This window comes from Saimiri boliviensis, chromosome 21 (assembly GCF_048565385.1).
Source record: "Saimiri boliviensis isolate mSaiBol1 chromosome 21, mSaiBol1.pri, whole genome shotgun sequence".
In the NCBI taxonomy this organism is placed as follows: domain Eukaryota; kingdom Metazoa; phylum Chordata; class Mammalia; order Primates; family Cebidae; genus Saimiri; species Saimiri boliviensis.
Genome location: NC_133469.1, coordinates 24,631,302 through 24,652,154, shown reverse-complemented (window position 1 = coordinate 24,652,154; position 20,853 = coordinate 24,631,302). Strand labels below are relative to the sequence as shown.

Genomic DNA, 20,853 nt, shown 5'->3' with positions numbered 1-20,853 from the left:
GTGTGAGCCACCGAGCCAGACCCTTAACTGTCATTTTTTTTTTTTTTTTTTTTTTTTTTTGAGACGGAGTCTTGCTCTGTTGCCCAGGTTGGAGTACAATGGCCCAATCTCTGCTCACTGCAACCTCTGCCTGCTGGATTCAAGCGATTCTCCTGCCTCAGCCACCTGAGTAGCTGGGATTACAGGCGCCCACCACCGCACCCAGCCAATTTTTATATTTTTAGTAGAGATGGGGTTTCATCATATTGGCCAGGCTGGTCTCGAGCTGCTGACCTAGTGATCCGCCTGCCTTGGCCTCTCAAAGTGCTGGGATTATAGGCATGAGCCACTGCCCCTGGCCTCCAAAACTGTCATTTTTTTTTTTTTTTTAAATTTTTTTATTTTTTTTACAGACAGGATCTCACTCTGTCACCCAGACTGGTCTCAAACTCATAGGCTCAAACTCAGGCTCAAACGATCTTCCTGCCTTGGCCTCCCAAAGTGCTGAGATTATAGGCGTGAGCCACCGCCCTTGGCCCAAGGCCGTCTTGATTTGTGACTTTGTGGAATGGAGGCATGAGTGAAGAGGTGGGAGGAGGCGGCCTAGACCACCCGGACCACCCTGGGGCACCCACTCTGTGTCCACCTGGCCTGGACATGCCTCCTAAGGATAGCAGCGAGGCCCGGGAGCAGAGCCCACGGATGGGCCCTGCAGGTGCTGGGTCGAGACGGACAGACAAGTGTGGTCAAGGCTCAGGGCCAAGCCACCGCTGTGCAGCGCCTGCCCCTCCCTGCCCCGCCACCCCTGCCACCGGGGCAGGGACAGCGGGCTCAGCTCTGCCCCCCGGGTCTCGGGCACACTGGACGTGAGCAGAGACGCAGCCGCAGAGTCCTGGGGCTCGTTCGCCAGCCTCTTCCCGGCACACACCGACTTGAGCATCTCGAAGGCGGCCAGAGGGGGCCAGGTTCACCTTCAGCAGGTCCACCAGGATCCTGGCGGGGACAGACGCCGGGCGGGTGAGCCCTCCTTGCCCGGCGCGGACCCAGGCCCCTCCCTGAAGACCCGACAAGGGCGGGAGGCTCCTCCGGACCAGCGAGCTGACAGTGAGAGCAGAGGTGGGGGCTTTCGGGGGCCGCGCGACCCCACCAGCCCCGCTCACTTGAACTCGTCGGGGTCGATGGCGCCGCCCGCCACCTGGACCAGCGTGTACAGCTCAATTTCCTCAGCGCTCAGCACCTTTTACCGCTGCAGTGAGAGCTTCTGCCCGGCAGCTCCAGCCCCGGGGGGCGCAGCGGGCCCCAGCCCAGCACCTGCGCTCTGCGGCCCCGCGCCCCCAAACCCCCAAGCCCCCGCGGGAAGGGGCGCCCCGCCGCGCCGCGGTCCCACCACGCCCCCTAGCGGCTGCGGCTGCTGCCCTCTCCGTGCAGCGCCTGTGCCCGGCCTCCCAGGCGGCCGTGGCCCACAGCAGGGGCCCGCTCGCTGGTGATCAGGACCTCCCTGATAGAGGCCCTGGTTGAGCATTGGTCATACTGGCTTAGTGGCAGCGCCCAGCCCAGTGCCAGGCATACACCGAGCGCTAAATGCCTGTTGCAAGAAAGCGTGCAATTGTTTTATCCGCGCTGGTGCCCCACTAGGGGGCGCTCCAAGGCGGCACTAATCAGAGGACCCTGCTTAGGCGCAGGTGCACGCCTTGCTGGGGAGAAGGTGCACGAGCTCAACGGTAGGGGGCGCGGAGGCCGCAACCACGCAGGCGCAGTCAGCGGCGGACCACCCCCTCCCCGCACTCCTCCCTCGCCACCTCCCCTCCGCCACCCGGCAGCCTTCGCGTTGGGCACGCGCGTTCTGACGTAGCGTCCTGAAGAGGCAGCGGCGCTTTCCCCGCGTGACGCCCCACGCAGCTTCCTAATACTTCGGCACGGGGTGGCAGAATGGCGGCTTCCAGCTCCGAGGCGGGGAACGCTGTGGGTCTCCCAGGTGTGTGGCCGGGGGCGCGCGTGGGTCGGCTTTCCCGCGTCCCTGCCGAGGCCGTCTCCGTTCCTCCGCGGGTCCCGGGACTTGGACGGCCCCGGCCACTCTGCCCCGGCCGGGCGGGCTTGGGAGGCGAGGGCCCCAGTGGAGTCCTCGTGCCGCCCTCGTGCGCGGCTCTCGTGGAAGGAACCGAGGGAAGGAGAGCTTCGTGTTGAAGTTGAGCCTCGGGCTCAGCAGGTGCTGCGGGAGGAAGAGCCGAGTGTGGGTCCCAGCCCCGCTCTTCCCGCTGGATGCTCGGCTTCTCCAAGCCTCGGTCTCCTCGGCCGTGATAGGAAGGTCCCGTTTCCCAATTGACAGGACCGTTGGGCTGGTGCTGCTGCTCCGGAGAGGTCTTGGCAGTGACAGGATTAACTTGGAATGACTGGCTTTGCCCGAGGGCTGTAGCTGTCGGAAGAAACCCAAAATGGGTTCTGAAGCAGCTCCGGAAGAAAGTGGGTGTCGAAGGGTGCCTGGCACGCAGAGGGGTGTGGTGCGGGACTGTGGCCGTGGCAGGGTCAGAGAACGGGCGTAGGAGACGCTGACCTTTCTTGGAACCTCCTGGGTTTGAATTTCCTCTTGGAAATTCCTCTGGGCCTCAGTCTTTCTTTTCTTCCTTATTATTATTATTATTTTTTGAGATGGAGTTTAGCTCTTGTTGCCCAGGCTTGAATGCAATGGCACCGTCTTGGCTCACTGGAACCTCTGCCTCCCGGGTTCAAGCGATTCTCCTGCCTCAGCCTCCCGAGTAGCTGGGTTTACAGGCATGTACCATCACGCCCGGCTAGTTTTGTTTTTTTAGTAGAGATGGGGTTTCTCCATGTTGGTCAGGCCCTCGAACTCCGGCCTTGGGTAATCTGCCTGCCTCGGCCTCCCAAAGTGCTGGGATTACAGGTGTGAGCCACTGTGCCCAGCCTAGGGTCTAAGTCTTTCAATCCCTGCCTATGAAAGCTTCCTGTGAGCAGAGATGCTCTCACTTCAGAGAAAGCTCTGGACTGAAACAGTCCCCGATTTTGTGCTGCTCTGATCATTTTGAAGTAGTGTACACTATTTTCTTGACCAAGTGCGTCAGCACTGAAGTGTTTTAAGTTTTCCTTAACACTGAACTTGATAGGCAGGTTAAGAAGGAAAAAACCGGCCAGGCGCGGTGGCTCACACCTGTAATCCCAGCACTTTGGGAGGCTGAGTTGGGTGGATCACAAGGTCAAGAGATTGAGACCATCCTGACCAACATAGTGAAACCCCCTCTCTATTAAAATACAAAATAATGAGCTGAGTGTAGTGGCGCGTGCTTGTAGTCCCAGCTACTTGGGAGGCTGAGGCAAGAGAATTGCTTGAAGCCGGGAGGGGGAGGTTGCAGTGAGCCGAGATCACCGCTGCACTCCAGCTTGGCACCTGGTAAAAGAGCAAGACTTTGTAAAAAAAAAAAAAAGTTGAAAAAACCTGAGAGATGTTCTTATTGCCAAGTGCCAGAGATTCCTGTCTCACCCCTCCCAACTGCCTACACGGCCTCCTTACACCCATCTTTTCTTCTTCCACATGGACTGCCAGGTGTCACCCCTGTGCCTTTACTTGTGCAGCAGGCAGAGGTGGGCCGGGAAAGCTGACACTAGCCCACCGGTGGGACTTGGCTGACTTCCTCTCTGCGCAGTCTGAGTCTGAGCATTTTTCATTTCTGACCTGGATGGGTGGAGAGGTGGGAATCTGGAGAGCCGATCCTAGTTTTCCAATGGTTCATTCAAAAGCTCCCTTGGTGGAGCTCCAATCATTATGTAGAGCACAGATTTACACAGAGTAAATCTGGCTTTACTTTTAAAAGGCTTTCTCTTTCTTCTCACTAAATAACAAAACCCAATAATATGGAGGGGATTCTGGAGGGGATTTGCCCTCATCTAAGAGAGATTTGTGAGACCCTCTTTGTATTTGAATCTTGGTTCTGCCGTTTACTAGCTGGGTGGGATAAGTGACTTATTCCCTTTCTGCCTCTCCCTCATCTGTACTTTGATACATCTGTATTTGAGAATGGTTTTTCTATTCTTGTTTGACAAACTTAGCAGCTTAAACCAGTACCCATTTACTATCTCATAGTTCTGTAGTCTGAAGTCCAGGTAGGCCCAGCTGCACATCACAAGGCTGAACTCAAGGTGTTGGCAGCTTTGCTTTTACCTGGAAGCTCTAGGGAAGAAGCTGCTTCAAGGCTAGGTTGCTGGCAGAATCAAGATCCTTGGAGTTGTAGAACTAAGGTCTCTGTTTCCTTGCTGGCTGTCAGCTGGGGACTACTCTGTAATTTAAGGTCCACTAACTTAGGACTCTAATTGTATCTGCAGAATGCCTTCATAGCAGTACCTAGATGAGTATTTCACTGAACAACCAGGGGACAGGAATCTTGGGTGGCTATCTTTAGAATTCTGCATACCACTGAGGATGAAATGAGGAAATACATGGAGAGCTCTTAGAGCAAGACCTGTCATACAGCAATTGCTGTACAAGCATTACTGAGGATTCACTGCCACAAACTTAGCTCTGAAGCTGGCCACTGTGGGCTGCATGAGAATGGTGTTTCTGTAGAACATGGGAATTGCCAGTCAGGGACAGTAACTCCTGCCTGCAATTCTAGCACTTTGGGAGGCTGACGTTGGAGGATTGCTTGAGCCTAGGAGTTCAAAACCAGCCTAGCCAACACAGCAAGACCTCATCTCTACACACACTCACACACACACACACACACACACACACACACACACACACACACTTAGCTGGGCATGGTGGCATGGATCTGTAGTCCCAGCTACTAAGGAGGCTGAGGTGGGAGGATTGCATTAGCCCAGGTTGAGGCTATAGTGAGACATGATCATGCCATTGCATTGCAGCTGCTTGGGAGGCTGAGGCAGGAAGATCATGTGAGTCCAGGAGTTTGAGGTTGCAGTGAGCTGTGATCATTCTAGCCTGGATAACAGAACAAGACTCTGTATCTAAAAATATAAAAACAAAAATAAAGAAAACATGGGAATTGGCAGTGTAGTATGTGTGCTGAGTTACACAAATGTTTTCCTGGGCATTGTGAAACTATATAATTTTTGTTAGGGCCAGGTACAGTGGCTTACGCTTGTACTCTCAGCATTTTGGGAGGCTGAGATGGGAGGATTGCCTGAGGCCAGGAATTCTACACCAGCCTGGGCAACATAGTGAGACCCCATGTCTAAAAAACAAAATTAGCTGGGTGTGTTGGTGTATACATGCGGTCCTAGCTGCTCAGGAGGCTGAGGTGGGAGGATTGCTTGAGCCAGGAGTTTGAGGTAGACCTTGTCTCTAAAAAATAAAAAGATTCTGTTGTGTTGTAAATGTTGAGATTTCATCTTTGTTTTTCCACAGTGGATTACTAAGAAGGCCAGTTTTGACTCTCCATTGGAGGCTGCTATGGTGTTTCCTCACCTGCCGCAGCCCAGCTTTCTACTGGTGAATATCAGCTGCCTGCATGAGTGTCAGTGTAGTCACAGTTGTGTAGCTGAGGGACTTGAATGTTGTTTCTGCTGACTTAAAGCTTTCTAGTGGTGTTTTTTTAGGGTCCTGTGATGGAAATAACACCAGATTCAGGGTTAGACTTTTTCAGCTTGACTTTGCCTCCTTATTACTGAAAGACCTTGGATTTACTCAACCTCTGAGCTCTGGTTTTCTCATATAAGACAAGTTCATTGAAATGTTATTTTCCTTCCTTTCCAAGGGTATGGGGATGAGAAGTGAGAAGGACATACTTCAGCATGTTCATGACCAGGCCGGGTGCGGTGGCTCACACCTGTAATCCCAGCACTTTGGGAGGCCGAGGCAGGGGATCACGAGGTCAGGAGATCGAGGCAATCCTGACCAACATGGTGAAACCCTGTCTACTAAAAATACAAAATTAGCTGGGCGTGGTGACACATGCCTGTAATCCCAGCTACTTGGGAGGCTGAGGCAGAAGAACTGCTTGAACACAGGAGGCGGAGGTTGCAGTGAGCTGAGATCGCGCCATCGCACTCCAGCCTGGGCAACAAGAGTGAAACCCCATCTCAGAAAAAAAAAAAAAAAAAGAATGTTCATGACCTGTACATCCTTATGGAGATATGACGCTATTCTAGTCATCGTAACTATCATCAGTGAAAAATGGAGAGGCACTGCTGTGCTGGGGACAGCTAGGCTTGTACTTTAAGGATTAAACATGATGCTGAGAACTGAGTGCAGTGACTTGTACCTGTAGTTCCAGCTACTCGGGCAACTGAGGTAAGAGGGTCGCTTGCACCCAGGAGTTTGCGACCAGTCTGAGCGACATAGTGAGACCCCATAAAATAGTAAAAAAAAAAAAAAAAAAAAAAATTAGCCAGGCCGCTGGGACAGCTGAGGCAGGAAGATCACTTGAGCCCAGGAGGTTCAGGTTGCAGTGAGCCATGATGGAGCCACTGCACTTCAGCCTGGGCCACAGAGCAATACACTGTCTCAAAACAAAAAAACAAAACAAAGCAATTTTTCTCTCTCCCTCTTTCATCTTCCCTCAGTCATCCCTGCCTTGGTGTGCCTCTTCCTCTCTCCTAACTGTCCTCTGGAAGCAAGGCCGTAGCTGTAGAGCTGTGTTTGGCCAGGGCCCTGCTCATCTCCCAGATCCCCAACCCTGACACAGTTCATGCTACAGGTAGACAGGCAGTCACAGTGTGCCATGAATGCAATTTGGCATTCCTTTTTTTTTTTCCTTGAGACGGGGTCTCTATCACTCAGGCTGGAGTGTGGTGGCTCAATCTTGGGTCACTGCAGCCTCCGCCTCCCAAGTTCAAGCCAATGTCCTGCCTTATCAGGAACTGGGATTACAGGCATGCTCCATCACACCCAGCTAATTTTTGTATTTTTTTTTTTTTTTTTTTTTTTTTTAGTAGAGACAGGGTTTCACTTTGTTGGTCAGGCTGGTCTTGAACTTCTGACTTCTGACTTCAGGTGATCTCCCTGACTCAGCCTCCCAAAGTGCTAGGATTACAGGTGTGAGCCACTGCATCCGGCCCTGGCTTTACTTCTAAAAGTCTTTTTCTTTCTTCTCACTCAATAATTTTACATCATCAAATAACCTGTTTACAACTTAGAGATCTTTTATTTTATACAGAACTCAGTTTTTTCCTATTGCTCCTTTAAGTAAAACCTTTCAACCAGGCATGGTGACTTCTGCCTATAATCCCAGCACTTTGGGAGGCTGAGGTGGGCCAATCACCTGAGGTTGGGATATTGAAACCAGCCTGACCAACATGGAGAAACCCTGTCTCTACTAAAAATACAAAATTAGCTGGGCATGATGGCGCATGCCTGTAATCCGAGCTCCTCTGGAGGCTGAGGCAGGAGAATTGCTTGAACCTGGGAGGCAGAGGTTGTGGTGAGCCGAGATTGTACCATTGCACTCCAGCCTGGGTAACAAGAGCGAAACTCCGCCTCAAAAGCAAAACAAAACAAAACAAGAAAAGCTTCCCTGTTGGTGGCAATCAAAGTTGTTGCCTGGGTATGAGGGGAGGGTCTAGAAAGGAGGGATTCTAAAAAGAGACGAGAGAACTTTCTAGGGGGCAGAAATACTCTATATTGACTGTGGTGCTGGTTACATAGGTTTAGAGGTTTGTTAAACTGTGCACTTAGATCTGTGCATTTTGTATGTAATTATGCTTTCTTCTTCTTCTTCTTCTTTTTTTTTTTTTAAGTTTAAAAAGCTCTCTGTCCCATCCCAGCCCATAGTAAATCGAACTTGGCCATGAGGGCTGGATCCAGGGTCTGTACTGAGACACATGTGGAGCCCCAGTCACCCTGGGAGAGGCCTTGGAGGAGCCGTTCTCCCTCCACTTCCCCCATCCCTCTCATGAGACTCACTCCCGGGGATGGTGCTGAAAGAGGTGGGGCCGTCAAAGTACTGATTTGCTTTCTTTCATGTCTGGACCCTGGAAAACGTACATCCCGCACAGTAGTCGTGTCCAGAAGGTTTGCTCCAGGCAGAGCATACCTGCTGCTATGATGAGACACAGGGCGTTTTATTGTTTGTAACCAACATGCTGAGTTCCCTAGCCAAGGAGACCTTAGATCAAACCTCAGCCTAGGTGCCAATACACTTCACAGTTTAAGACGCAAAGCTCACGTAACAAACCTGCACACCGTATACTTGTACCCTAGAACTTAAAAGTTAAAGAAAAAAATCCAGATAGATTTTTTTAAAAAGACAGTTTGTTTCAAAATTCAAATATGAATCAGCCATGTCTATTGCGAATAATACTGTCTATGTGTATGTTTGCCTGTATAAATAATACTCTGATTTTGTTCAAAAAAGAAGCAAGAAAGCTATTCTGGTGACTCCCTGTCAAACGACCAGGTGGTCCTGCAGCCGCTGAAGGAGCCTGACCTCTCCCTTGGCCTTGGCAGTACGGCCCTATGAAGCCAAGGCAAGTCTGTGGAGAAGGCACTGGAAGTAGAGCCTTGTAAGTAAAGGCTGTACCATGCCACGGGCCTCTCCAGCTGTATATGGCCTGCCCTCCTCCCGGACGCAAAGCCAGGCACACTCAACCACACAAGTATCGAGGGCGAGCAAGCTACAAATCTTGAGAACGGCAGTTATTTAACCCTCCTTGCATTTTTTAGAAAAGACCAAGAAGATGCCAAAATTCAGTTAACATCTAGTTTTTTTTTTTTTTTTTTTTTTGAGATGGAGTTTCACTCTCGTTACCCAGGCTGGAGTGCAATGGTGCGATCTCGGCTCACCGCAACCTCCACCTCCTGGGTTCAAGTAATTCTCCTGCCTCAGCCTCCTGAGTAGCTGGGATTACAGGCATGCGCCACCACGCCCAGCTAATTTTTTGTTATTTTTTTTAGTAGAGACGGGGTTTCACCATGTTGACCAGGATGGTCTCGATCTCTTCACCTCGTGATGCACCCGCCTTGGCCTCCCAAACTGCTGGGATTACAGGCTTGAGCCACCGTGCCCGGCCCAACATGTAGATTTTTAAAAACTACACCTATAAGAAACTTTTTGTGCCCATGATATTCAGGGTAATCACCAGTCACAAGCTTTTATTTATTTATTTGCTTTTCTTTATTCTGTCTTTCAGATTTCCTCTATCAGGAGGTCTCCAGCCTGGGGCAGTGGCATGTGCCTGTAGTCTCAGCTCCTCAGGAGGCTGAGGCAGGAAGATCCCTTGAGTCAAAGAGTTCAAGGCCAGCCTGGGCAACACAGTGAGACCCTGTCTCAAAAAAGAAAAAAAAAAGAAAGATAAGAAGAAACAAACTTTTCAAATGATATCAATTACCTCATTCCCAAATCAATGTATAAGTCCATAAAAAGGCAAAATGGGCGGGTGTGGTGGCTCATGCCTGTAATCCCAGCACTTTGGGAGGCTGAGGCAGGCAGATCACTTGAGGTCAGGAGTTCGAGAGCAGTCTGGCCAATATGGAGAAAACCTGTCTCTACTACAAATACAAAAATTAGCTGGGTGTGGTGGCGTATGCCTATAATCCCAGCTATTCGGGAGGCTGAGGCAGGAAAATTGCTTGAACCCAGGAGGTGGAGGTTGCAATGAGCCGAGGTTACAACCCTCCACTCCAGCCTGGGTGACAGAGTGAGACTCTGTCTCAAAAAAAAAAAAAAAAAAAAAAAAAAAGTGAAATGAGAGCTGTTAATGTTTTGACAATTTAGGCAAAGTTAACAAAATGAAGTTGATTTTACAAAAAGCACCTCTTCTATTTAATTATTTCTAAGTTGTCTTGATAAAGTTGCATTTCTTTCACCATTCTTATAAATGGTTTAGCTATAAATAAAAAAGTAAAATCAGGCTGGGCAGGGTTACTCACACCTGTAATCCCAGCACTTTGAGAGGCTGAGGCAGGTGAATCACCTGAGGTCAGGAGTTTGAGACCACCTGACCAATATGGTGAAACCCTGTCTCTACTAAAAATAAAAAAAGTAGCCGGGCATAGTGGTAGGTACCTGCAGTCTCAGCCACTCAGGAGGCTCAGACAGGAGAACTGCTTGAACCTGAGAGGTGGAGGGAGTAATGAGCTGAGATCGTGCCAGTGTGCTTCAGCCTGGGCAACAGAGTGAGACTCTATCTTAAAAAAAAAAAGGTAAAATCAACAATTTAGTCTAATTAACTATATAAAAATTTGGGGTGTTGCACTAAGGGATACTTTTAAAAAAACTTTACTTTTGGCTGGGTGTGGTGGCTCACGCCTAACACTCTGGAAGGCCAAGATGGGTGGATCACCTGAGGTTAGGGATTTGAGACCAGCCTGGCCAACATGGCAAAACCCTGTTTCTACTTAAAATACAAAAATTAGCCGGGCACAGTGGTGCATGCCTGTAATCACAGCTACTTGGGAGGCTGACGCAGGAGAATTGGTTGAACACAGGATCCAGAGGTTGCAGTGAGCTGAGATGGCACACTGCACTCTATCCTGTGTGACAGAGCAAGACTCCATCTGAAAAAAAAAAAAGGGCCTGACCAACATGGTGAAACCCTGTCTCTACTAAAAATACAAAATGAGCCAGGCGTGGTGACGCATGCCTGTAATCCCAGCTACTGAAAGGCAGGAGAATTGCTTGAACTTGGGAGGCAGAGGTTGCAGTGAGCCGAGATCTCACCATTGCACTCAAGCCTGGTCAACAAAAGCAAAACTCAGTCTCAAAAAAATAAAAAAGTTGTGGATATGAAGAATACATTTTTATAATAAAAATTTAAATTGAATAATAGTTTAATAAGGTATTTACATTCATTGATTTTTTTTTTTTTGACAGAGTTCTGCTTTGTCACCCCGGCTAGATTTCAATAATATGCTGTCTCGACTCATTGCAACCTCTGCCTCCCGGGCTCAAGCAGTCCTCCCACCTCAGATTCCCAACTAGCTAGGACCACAGGTGCCTGCATTGCCATGGTGGGCTAATTTTTGTAATTTTTTTTTAGAGATAAGGTTTCAGCATTGTTGCCCAGGCTCCAGGCTCAGGCAATCAACCTGCCTCAGCCTCCCAAATTACTGGGATTACAGGCATGAGCCACTGTGCCTGGCCTCAGTTATCTTTTCTGTTACATCCTATGATGTTTTCATAGTCTAGGACATCGATGTCTTTTTAATAACTGTCAATCTGGCTGGGCTCAGCGGCTCACACCTGTAATCTTAGCACTCTGGGAGGCCAAGGTGGGTGGATCACCAGAGGTCAGGGGTTCAAGATCAGCCTAGCCAACATGGCAAAACCCCTTCTCTACTAAAAATACAAAAATTAGGCCGGGCGTGGTGGCTCACGCCTGTAATCCCAGCACTTTGGGAGGCCGAGGCAGGCAGATTACGAGGTCAGGAGTTCGAGACCAGCCTGACCAGCATAGTGAAACCCTGTCTCTACTAAAAATAGAAAAATTTTTAGAGATTATGCCACTGCACTCTAGCCTGGGTGACGACTAAGTGAGACTCCGTCTAAGAAAAACAAAAACAAAAACAAAAACAACAATAAAATAATTAGCTGGGCATGGTGGCATGTGCCTGTAATCCCAGCTACTTGGGAGGCTGAGGCAGGAGAATTGCTTGAACCCCAGAGGCAGAGGTTGCAGTGAGCCAAGACTGCCACTGCACTCCAGCCTGGGCGACAGATTGAGACTCCATCTTAAAATAATAATAATAATTGTCAATCTGGTTATCTAAAGAGGTAACTGATCTATTAATGCTTTGGGAAAACAAGTTGAGTTGCCTTTGAACACCAGGCTTCTTAGTTCATTCAAAAATATTTATTTTAATTTATAGCACGTGCCAAGCATTTTTAGCTCCCCAGTATACAGTTGTGAACCAATCACATAAGGCCCTGACCATTTTCAGCATTCTGTCTAGTTGGGGTGGGACTGGGGGCTTAATTAAAATAGAGATATAGAGAAATATGCATCTAAATAACATAAGTATGGAGGTGAGATGAAGCAACTAACAATATGGTAGAGATATCAGAAGTAGTATTTTGCAGCCTTGTAACCTCTATTTGACTTTTAAGTTTGGGTAGTATTAATAGTTACAGGTACTGTAAAAAAGCCTTAATTTTTCACTTTCCTTGCTGGTAAAGGTATGTTTATTTAGACTCTTCTTCTTTTTTTTTTTTTTTTTTAGATGGAGTCTCGCTTTGTTGCCAGGCTGGAGTACAGTGGTGTGATCTTGGCTCACTGCAACCTCCTCTTTCCTGGTTCAAGTGATTCTTAAAAGTCGTGACGAAATGGCGGTACACAACCCTTATATGTCAGTAATAACCTCGAAGGTAAATGGATTAAATTACTTAAATTATTTAATGAAAAGATATAGAATAGCTGAATAAACTCAAAAACAAGACCAAATATATGCTGTCTACGGTAAGTCACTTAATCTACAAAGACAAAGTGAGATGATAGAACAAGGTAAACTATCAAATGAAAACCAGAAAAATCACAAGAGTAGATACATTAGATAAAGCTGACTTTAAGTCAAGAATGGTAAAGAAAGATGGCGAAAGCCATTATAAATTAACAAAGAGATCAATACAGCAAGAGGTTGTAACAGTTATAAATAAGTATGTAATGTACCCAGCACTGGGGCACACAAATACATAAAGTACATACTAATAGGCCTATGGGGAGAAATGGACTATAATCCAATAATAACAGAAAATTTCAGCACCACATTTTCATCAGTGAAACGAATCAAATAAATGGAGTTAAATTGCACTCTAGCAAAAGCAATTCTAAGACAGAAGTTTATAGCAATAAATACCTGCGTGAAAAAAAGAACTGTTTCAAACAAATAATCTAATATTATATTTCAGGGAACCAGAAAAACAAGAAAAAACAAAAGGTACAAAGTAGTATAAGTAGTAAAAGGGAATAAATTATAAAGATCAGAATAGAAATAAACAAAATATATCTACATGTTATAAACTTAATAATATAGTTTATAATTTTTATTTTATATAATTTTATTTCTTTTAAAGAAACTGAGAAAAGAAAAGCAATTATATATCTACAAATTCTGTCATATGGCCTTTCTTATTTTTCATTTCTGGATTTCCTCATTAATTCCAGGATATTCAAGTTATTTGAAATAAGTCAGAGAATATTTCAATATATCAGAGAGTATGTCTTTATTCCAAAACAACTTTATCACTTACTTCCTTTGTTTAGTTATTGGTAAATATATTACATTTGTATTTGTAATAGTTCCAGCAATGCAATTCTATCTTTATTGTTATATATTCATTTTTGAAAATAAGAAACAAAAAGGAATATGTATGCATAATGTCTTTTATCATGACATGATTATCTTTATTGGTGCTTTTGTTATTTTATGTAGATTCAAATTATCATCTTTGGCCATTTGATTTCAACTTAGTTGAAATCAACTCAGTGTTTGTTTATCTGGAAAGGGCTTATTTTACATTTATTTCTCATTGATAACTTTCCTGTTCAGAGGATTCTTTGTTGATCATTTTTCTCTGAAGAGTACACAAAATTTTTAAATAGAGTTGAAAAGCTTAGACAAGAGCAATCAAATCTTAGAAAGCAAATTGGATTGAAAATGAAATCATATTGATAGCAGCTGATGATATATTGGGCTGGGTTGGAGAGGGCAGGAAGAATTTAACTTGTGGAAAATAGAAATCTGAGAGTGAGGTGGTCCCAACTCTCAGGCCCTCAGGACTGAGGCCAAATGGAGGACTCACTTTTTTAAGGATAAAAGACACACATTAGAGCACAGAATGCTGAACCTAAACTGACTGAGATTCTGCTCTGTGCTAAGATCCATCAACTTATAGAGATAAAAGTCATCATTTTAACATATAACAATTTAAAACAAAGTATTTGAATAACAGCAGATTGCAAATATGTCATCATTAATTATAATTAATGTTAGGTTTACTCTTTTTTCTCTAATCTTGCCTTCTCATTTTATTTCATTGAGTTGATCTTCGACCTCTGATATTCTTTCTTCTGCTTGGTCAATTCGGCTATTGAAACTTATGTATGCTTCGCAAAGTTCTCGTGTTGTGTTTTTCAGCTCCATCAATTCATTTATGTTCCTCTCTAAGCTGTTTATTCTTGTTAGCTTTTTGTCAAACCTTTTTTCAAGGTTCTGAGTTTATTTGCATTGGGTTAAAACATGTTCTTTTAGTTCAGAGAAGTTTCTTATTACCCACCTTCTGAAGCCTGTTTCTGTGAATTTACCAGACTCATTCTCCATCCAGCCTTGTTCCTTGCTGGTCCCTTGGAGGAGAGACGTTCTGGTTTTGGGTGTTTTCATCCTTTTTGCACTGGTTTCTTCCCATCTTTGTGGATTTATTTACCTGTGGTCTTTGTAGTTGGTGACTTTCAGATGGGGTGTCTGAGTGGACGTCCTGCTTGTTGCTGATTAGGTTATTTCTTTCTGTTTCTTAGTTTTCCTTCTAACAGTCAGGCCTCCCTGCTGTAGGGCTGCTGGAGGTCCACTCTAGACCCTGCTTGCCTGGGGATCACCTGCAGTGGCTGCAGAACAGTAAGGGCTGCTGCCAGTTTCCTCTTCTGTTGTCTTTGTCCCAGAAGGGTATGTGCCAGATGTCAATCTGAGCTCTCCTTTATGAGGTGACTCTTTGGATATATGGGGGTTGGGGAGCTGCTTGAGGAAACAGTCTGTCCTTTGTAGGAGCTCAAGTGCTGAGCTGTGAGCTCCGTTGTTCCATTCAGAGCTGCTGGGCAGGTATGTTTAAGTCTGCTGCAGCAGAACTCATAACCGCCTTTTCTTTTCCCAGGTGTTCTGTCCTGGGAAGGTAGGGCTTTACTTAAAAGTTTCTGTCATGACAGCCCAGTTCATTTTTTTTCTCCTCAGTTAAGCCACTTTTTAATTGCATTTTAGGTTTTGGGGTACATGTGAAGAACATGCAAGATTGTTGCATAGGTACACACATGGCAGTGTGATTTGCTCCCTTCCTCCCCATCACCTATATCTGGCATTTCTCCTCATGCTATCTCTTCCCAACTCCCTCCCCATGCTGTCCCTCCCCTATTTCCCCCCGACAGACCCCAGTGTGTGATGCTCCCCTCCCTGCGTCCATGTGTTCTCATTGTTCAACACCCACCTATGAGTGAGAACATGCAGTGTTTGACTTTCTGTTCTTGGGTCAGTTTACTGAGAATGATGGTTTCCAGGTTCATCCATGTTCCTACAAAGGACACCAACTCATTGTTTTTGATGGCTGTATAGTATTCCATGGTGTATATGTGCCACATTTTCCCTGTCCAGTCTATCATTGATGGGCATTTGGGTTGGTTCCAGGTCTTTGCTATTGTAAACAGTGCTGCAATGAACATTTGTGTGCATGTGTCCTTATGGTAGAATTATTTATAATCCTTTGGATATATACCCAATAATAGGATTGCTGGGTCAAATGGAATTTCTATTTCTAGGTCCTTGAGGAATCACCACACTGTCTTCCACAATGATTGAACTAATTTACACTCCTACCAACAGTGTAAAAGTGTTCCTATTTCTCCACATCCTTTCCAGCATCTGTTGTCTCCAGATTTTTTAATGATCAGCCGAATTCTACCAGACATATGAAGAGGTGCTGGTACAATTCCTTCTGAAACTATTCCAAACAATCCAAAAAGAGGGAATCCTTCCCAAATCATTTTATGAGACCAACATCATCCTGATACCAAAACCCGGCAGAGACTCAGCAAGAAAAGAAAACTTCAGGCCAACATTCATGATGAACATAGATGTAAAAATCTTCAATAAAATACTGGCAAACCGATTGCAACAGCACGTCAAAAAGCTTATCCACGTTATCAAGTAGGCTTCATCCTGGGGATGCAATGCTGGTTGAACATATGCAAATCTATAATTGTAATTCACCACATAAACAGAACCAAAGACAAAAACCGCATGATTATCTCAATTGATACAGAGAAGGCCTTTGACAAAATTCAACAGCCCTTTATGCTAAAAGCCCTCAATAAACTAGGTATTGATGGAACATATCTCAAAATAATAAAAGCTATTTATGACAAACCAACCGCCAATATCATAATGAATGGGCAAAAACTGGAAGCATTCCCTTTGAAATATGGCACTAGACAAGGATGCCCTGTCTCACCATTCTTATTCAATATAGTATTGGAAGTTCTAGCCAGAGCAATCAGGCAAGAAAAAGAAATAAAGGGTATTCAAATAGGAAAGGAGGAAGTCAAATTGTCTCTATTTGCAGACGACATGATTGTACATTTAGAAGACCCCATCGTCTCAGCCCAAAATTTCCTGAAACTGATAAGCAACTTCAGCAAAGTCTCAGGATACAAAATCAATGTGCAGAAATCGCAAGCATTCCTATACACCAATAACAGACTTAAAGAGAGCCAAATCAAGAACGAACTGCCAATCACAATTGCTGCAAAGAGAATAAAATACCTAGGAATACAACTAACAAGGAACGTAAAGGACCTCTTCAAGGACAACTACAAACCACTGCTCAACAAAAATGAGAGAGGACACAAACAGATGTAGAAACATTCCAGTTCTAAAACGCTTAAGGACCCACCGGACAAACGGAGCCGTGGGAGCTGTCCCTGGAAGAGGTGCTGAAGGGCTACGAGCAGCCGCTCAGCAAGGAGCAGGCTTGGGCTGTGTGCTTCCAGGGCTGCCGCGGGTTGCCGGGCGAGCCGGGCCGGGCGCCTGCGGGACACGGGGGACCTCCTGCTGCGCGGGGACCGCTCGGTCCGGGCGCGGGAACTCGAGGCCGCGGAACATGCAACCATGGTGGTGCCACTAGCCAGTTCAGAAGCCCAGACCGTGCAGTCCCTGCGCTTCGCCACCTGCCGCGCTCTGGACTGGAGGCTGGACGAGAGCCAGGAGCACCAACTCAGCCCGCGGCGGAGCAGCTTATCGACCTCATGGCCAACAACGACTGCGAGGACAGCTAGGACAGCGGCTGCGGCGCAGCGGACTAGGGCTGCTGGGGTCCCGAGGAGGAGGAAGAGGCCGAGAGCGTCCCCCGCAACGTGCACACCTTAGCCCAGGCCCTGCGGCTGTGCGCGGAGCGGCTGACCGATCCTAGGGGCGTGCAGGTGCATTACCAGGCCAGGTGCCGGGCGCTCTTCTTGGAGACGCTGGAGCTGCGGGCCTTCCTTGCCAGGGTCCGCGAGGCCAAGGAGATGCTGCAGAAGCTTCAGGAGGACGAGCCGCAGGTGGAGATACCACAGGCTGAGCTCGACAGCCTGGGTCATACAGACTGGGCCTGATTGTGGGTTGAGCTCATGCAGGAGCTCCGCCACAGAGCGAAGCTGAAGAAGGTGCAGGAGCAGGAGTTCAACTCCCTCCCCACCGAGTTCCAGCTCACGCCCTTCGAGACGCTGATGCAGGACATCTGGACCCGTAATTACAAACTGCGCAAGGTCATGGTGGATGGGGACATCTCGCCCCGGGTGGAGAAGGACGCTCGTGAACTCATCCTGGACTTCATCCGCTCACGGCCTCCACTGAAGCAGGTCTCCGAGAGACGGCTTCGCCCGTTGCGGCAGAAACAGAGGTCCCTGCACGAGAAGATCCTGGAGGAGATCAAGCAGGAGCAGAGGCTGCGCCCAGTGTGGGGCGAGGGCTGGGCTGCCCGCGGGTTTGGCTCTCTGCCCTGCATCCTCAGCGCCTGCTCTGGAGACTCCAAGTCCACCTCCGGCATCAACCTGTCTGTCACATGCTGGGGGCAGCACCCAGTGCCCGTGGCGTGCGTGCTGCTCGAGGCATGCACCTTGGCCGAGACAGAAGAGATGAACACGTCTGAATAAGAGTCTCCGTGTGGGGAGGTGACACTGAAGCGGGACTGCTCCTTTTCAGAGCACGACCTGGCCCAGCTCCGAAGTGAGGTGGCCTCTGGTGTGCAGCAGGCCATGCAACCCACAGGAGGGACAGAGCCCCCACAGCCCCGAGTGGGGAGCGCACATGCGTGGACGCTGGGCTTCCGAGGCCAGGGTACCTATCTCGCCAACATCTCTGACCCCGGCCACCCCCTACTCGGCAACCAGGGCTCCACGAGGGACAGACCCAAGGCCTCCATGACACCCGATGCCAAACACGTGTGGCTGGAGTTTAGCCACCCTGTGGAGAGCCTGGCGCTGACCGTGGAGGAAGTGATGGATGTGCACAGTGTGCTGGTCAAGGCCGAGATGGAGAAAATTTTGCAGAACAAGGAGCTCTTCAGCATTCTGAAGAAGGGGAAGATCTGCTGCTGCCAGGCCAAGTTCCCGCTGTTCTCATGGCCACCCACCTGTCTCCTGCAAGAGAGCTGTCTGCACTTACTGTAGCATAAAGATGAAGATGCCTCCTAAGAAGTTTGCACACATCCCTGTCTACACACTGGGCTTTGAGAGTCCTTAGAGGGTGTCTTCCACTCTCAGCAAGGACCACAGTGGCAGAGTGTCGAGGAGGCATTCCCCCACAGCTACTCCCATGGCTGTGTCCTGAAGGATGTCTGCAGTGAGTGCAGCGGCTTTGTGGCTGATGTGGTGTGCGCCAGCTGTAAGAGTGGGGACATCTTTAACACTGCGCCACCAGGCGGCTGCCAGACCCAGTCCCTCACATCCCTAACACCAAGACTCTTGACTTCAAGTGACAGCACCAGAAGGCCAGGCCTCCAGTAGGCAGCAGGCAGTCCCTGTTCTAGGCTAGGATGTGCTGAGCTGTGCATGTACACATACACGTATATAGATACATTTGTAATATACACACCCAGCCTATCTATTTATAGACATTGTTTCCTGACCCCAGAGCTCATATGGGTTCAGGCGCACTTCAAAACCCTCCCTCAGGGAGGCTGTTTCTTCTCAGGATTACATGCCAGGGAGGAAGCGGGAACAAGGAGTGGGTTTTCTCACTGAGGAGAGAGAGCAGAGCGTTCTACGTCCTGGCACAGACTGCATCCCATGTTCCCATTCTCTTCTCCATCCCCAGCAATGAGGACAGCAGCTTCCCCTCCCCAGTGGATGTCTTGGCTCCCAGCTAGACCGGAGCACCCTGCTTGCCTCTGCTCTTTCTTTGCAGAGATTTGGGCAGCACCTGGGAAGTGTCTGAGTGAGCGGGGTTCTTCTGGGAGGCATCCCCCGCCTCTGTTTGAAAGGTCTGGCCAGGCATGGTGGCTCACACATGTAATCCCAGCATTTGGGGAGGCCAAGGAGGGAAGATCGCCTGAGGTCAGAAGTTTGGGAGCAGCCAGGCCAACATGGTGAAACCTTGCCTCTGCTAAAAATACAAAAATTAGCCGGGCGTGGTAGTGCATGCTTGTAATCCCAGCTACTTGGGAGGCTGAGGCAGGAGAATCCCTTGAACCTGGAAGGCGGAGGTTGCAGTGAGTCAAGATCACACCACTGCACTCCGGCCTGGGTGACAGACTGAGAATCTGTCTCAAAAAAAAAAAAAAAAAAAAAAAGTCCATGCCAAACTGTTCCCTGCCCTTTGCCTGGGGTCCACGTCCCAGCTGTCCTGCCCCTCCTGGCCCTACCTCATTCTGGTGCTGTCCTCACTCATCTCTGGCTCAGAGGCTCCTGAAGACGCTGGGAGGTCCCAGTCCAGGGAGGAACAGCTCTGTCAATCTGTGTACAGGCCACTCTTGGCCTAATAAAGAAAGTCTCTCTCGCACACACACAAAATATCTATGTTGATACATTAGTAGGGAAATCTATGAGTCATGTGCTTAGTGAACACATCATAAAGAAATATTTCGCATGGTCCACTCTATTCAATTTTAAATGTTTATGAGTTTTAAATATTTTAGTTCCTGTAATGTATTTTAGACAAAGAAGCATGGACACTGAAAGGGCCACTCACCAATGTCTGCATGCCCCTTCTACAAAACCTGTAGACTGTGCTGTGGCACTCACAGAGTTACATTACAATACGCAGCCCCCTTGTTCTGTGCTCACCTTGCTGGCACCACTGGCCAGCATTTCAATGGCACCTGTAACTCTGGGGGCAGAGCGGTGTTATGAGTGAGACCGTGACTAGAAATCTGAGGTCTCCTTTTAGCTCTAAATATCTGATCTTACCACGAAGCTCCTCTGAAAACCAACGACATTAACTTTGCTGGAACTTACAGTTTTTAAAGCACGTGATCTTATGCAAGCCCCCTACCAGCCCAGGACAGCAGCCCCGCTCTGCAGTTGGGGAATCTTGGCAAGGTGAAGGTTGCTGAGGAGGCAAGGGGGAGTGGGCGGGCAGCCTGGCCTTCTGTGCACTTGCTGCTGGCAGCCTCAGTGGGCATGAAGAAGCCCAAACACACCTCGTGACTGAACAGGAATCTTTTCATCCATCTGCTTCCTGTCCCCCTTCTGGGCACAGATATGACAGTTCCAGGTCGTGCACACCTGTGGTCCCAGCTACTTGGGAGGCTCAGGTGGAAGGATTGCTTGAGCCCAGGAGGTGGAGGCTGCAGTGAACCCTGATTGTGCCACTGCACTCCAACCTGGGTGACAGACGGAGACCTGTCTAAAAATACATTTTTAAAACCCACCACATAAGTAAACACACAGAGTATCAGGGTGATAAGAGTTATGGAGTGAAAGCAAGCAGGGAAGGAGGACAGCATGGGGCGCTTTGCAGAAAAATTCTCTATAAGCAGGGGACATGTAGGAGAAGATCTGGGTGTAGACAAGTGGGGAAGACATTCTGTGCAGCGGGAGGAGGAAAGGTCCTAAGGTCAGATGCATCTGGCTTGCTCCAGAAAGAAAATAATAATAAAGGGAACTTAGCAGCTGAAATATTTGGAGTGAGGGGAGAGGGTGGGTGGCTGCGGGAGGGGAAGTGGCATCCTGTGAGGCCGTGTATTTGCAAGCATCAGCCCTTCCTGGGAGTGCCTTGGGAACCAGTGGCAA

General features: G+C 48.1%; 1 pseudogene; it reads left to right on the top strand.

The window, feature by feature from the left end:
• The first annotated feature begins 1,599 nt into the window (after positions 1-1,599).
• Positions 1,600-19,621, top strand: LOC101045143 (protein spire homolog 2 pseudogene; annotated as a pseudogene).
• Positions 19,622-20,853: the final 1,232 nt, after the last annotated feature.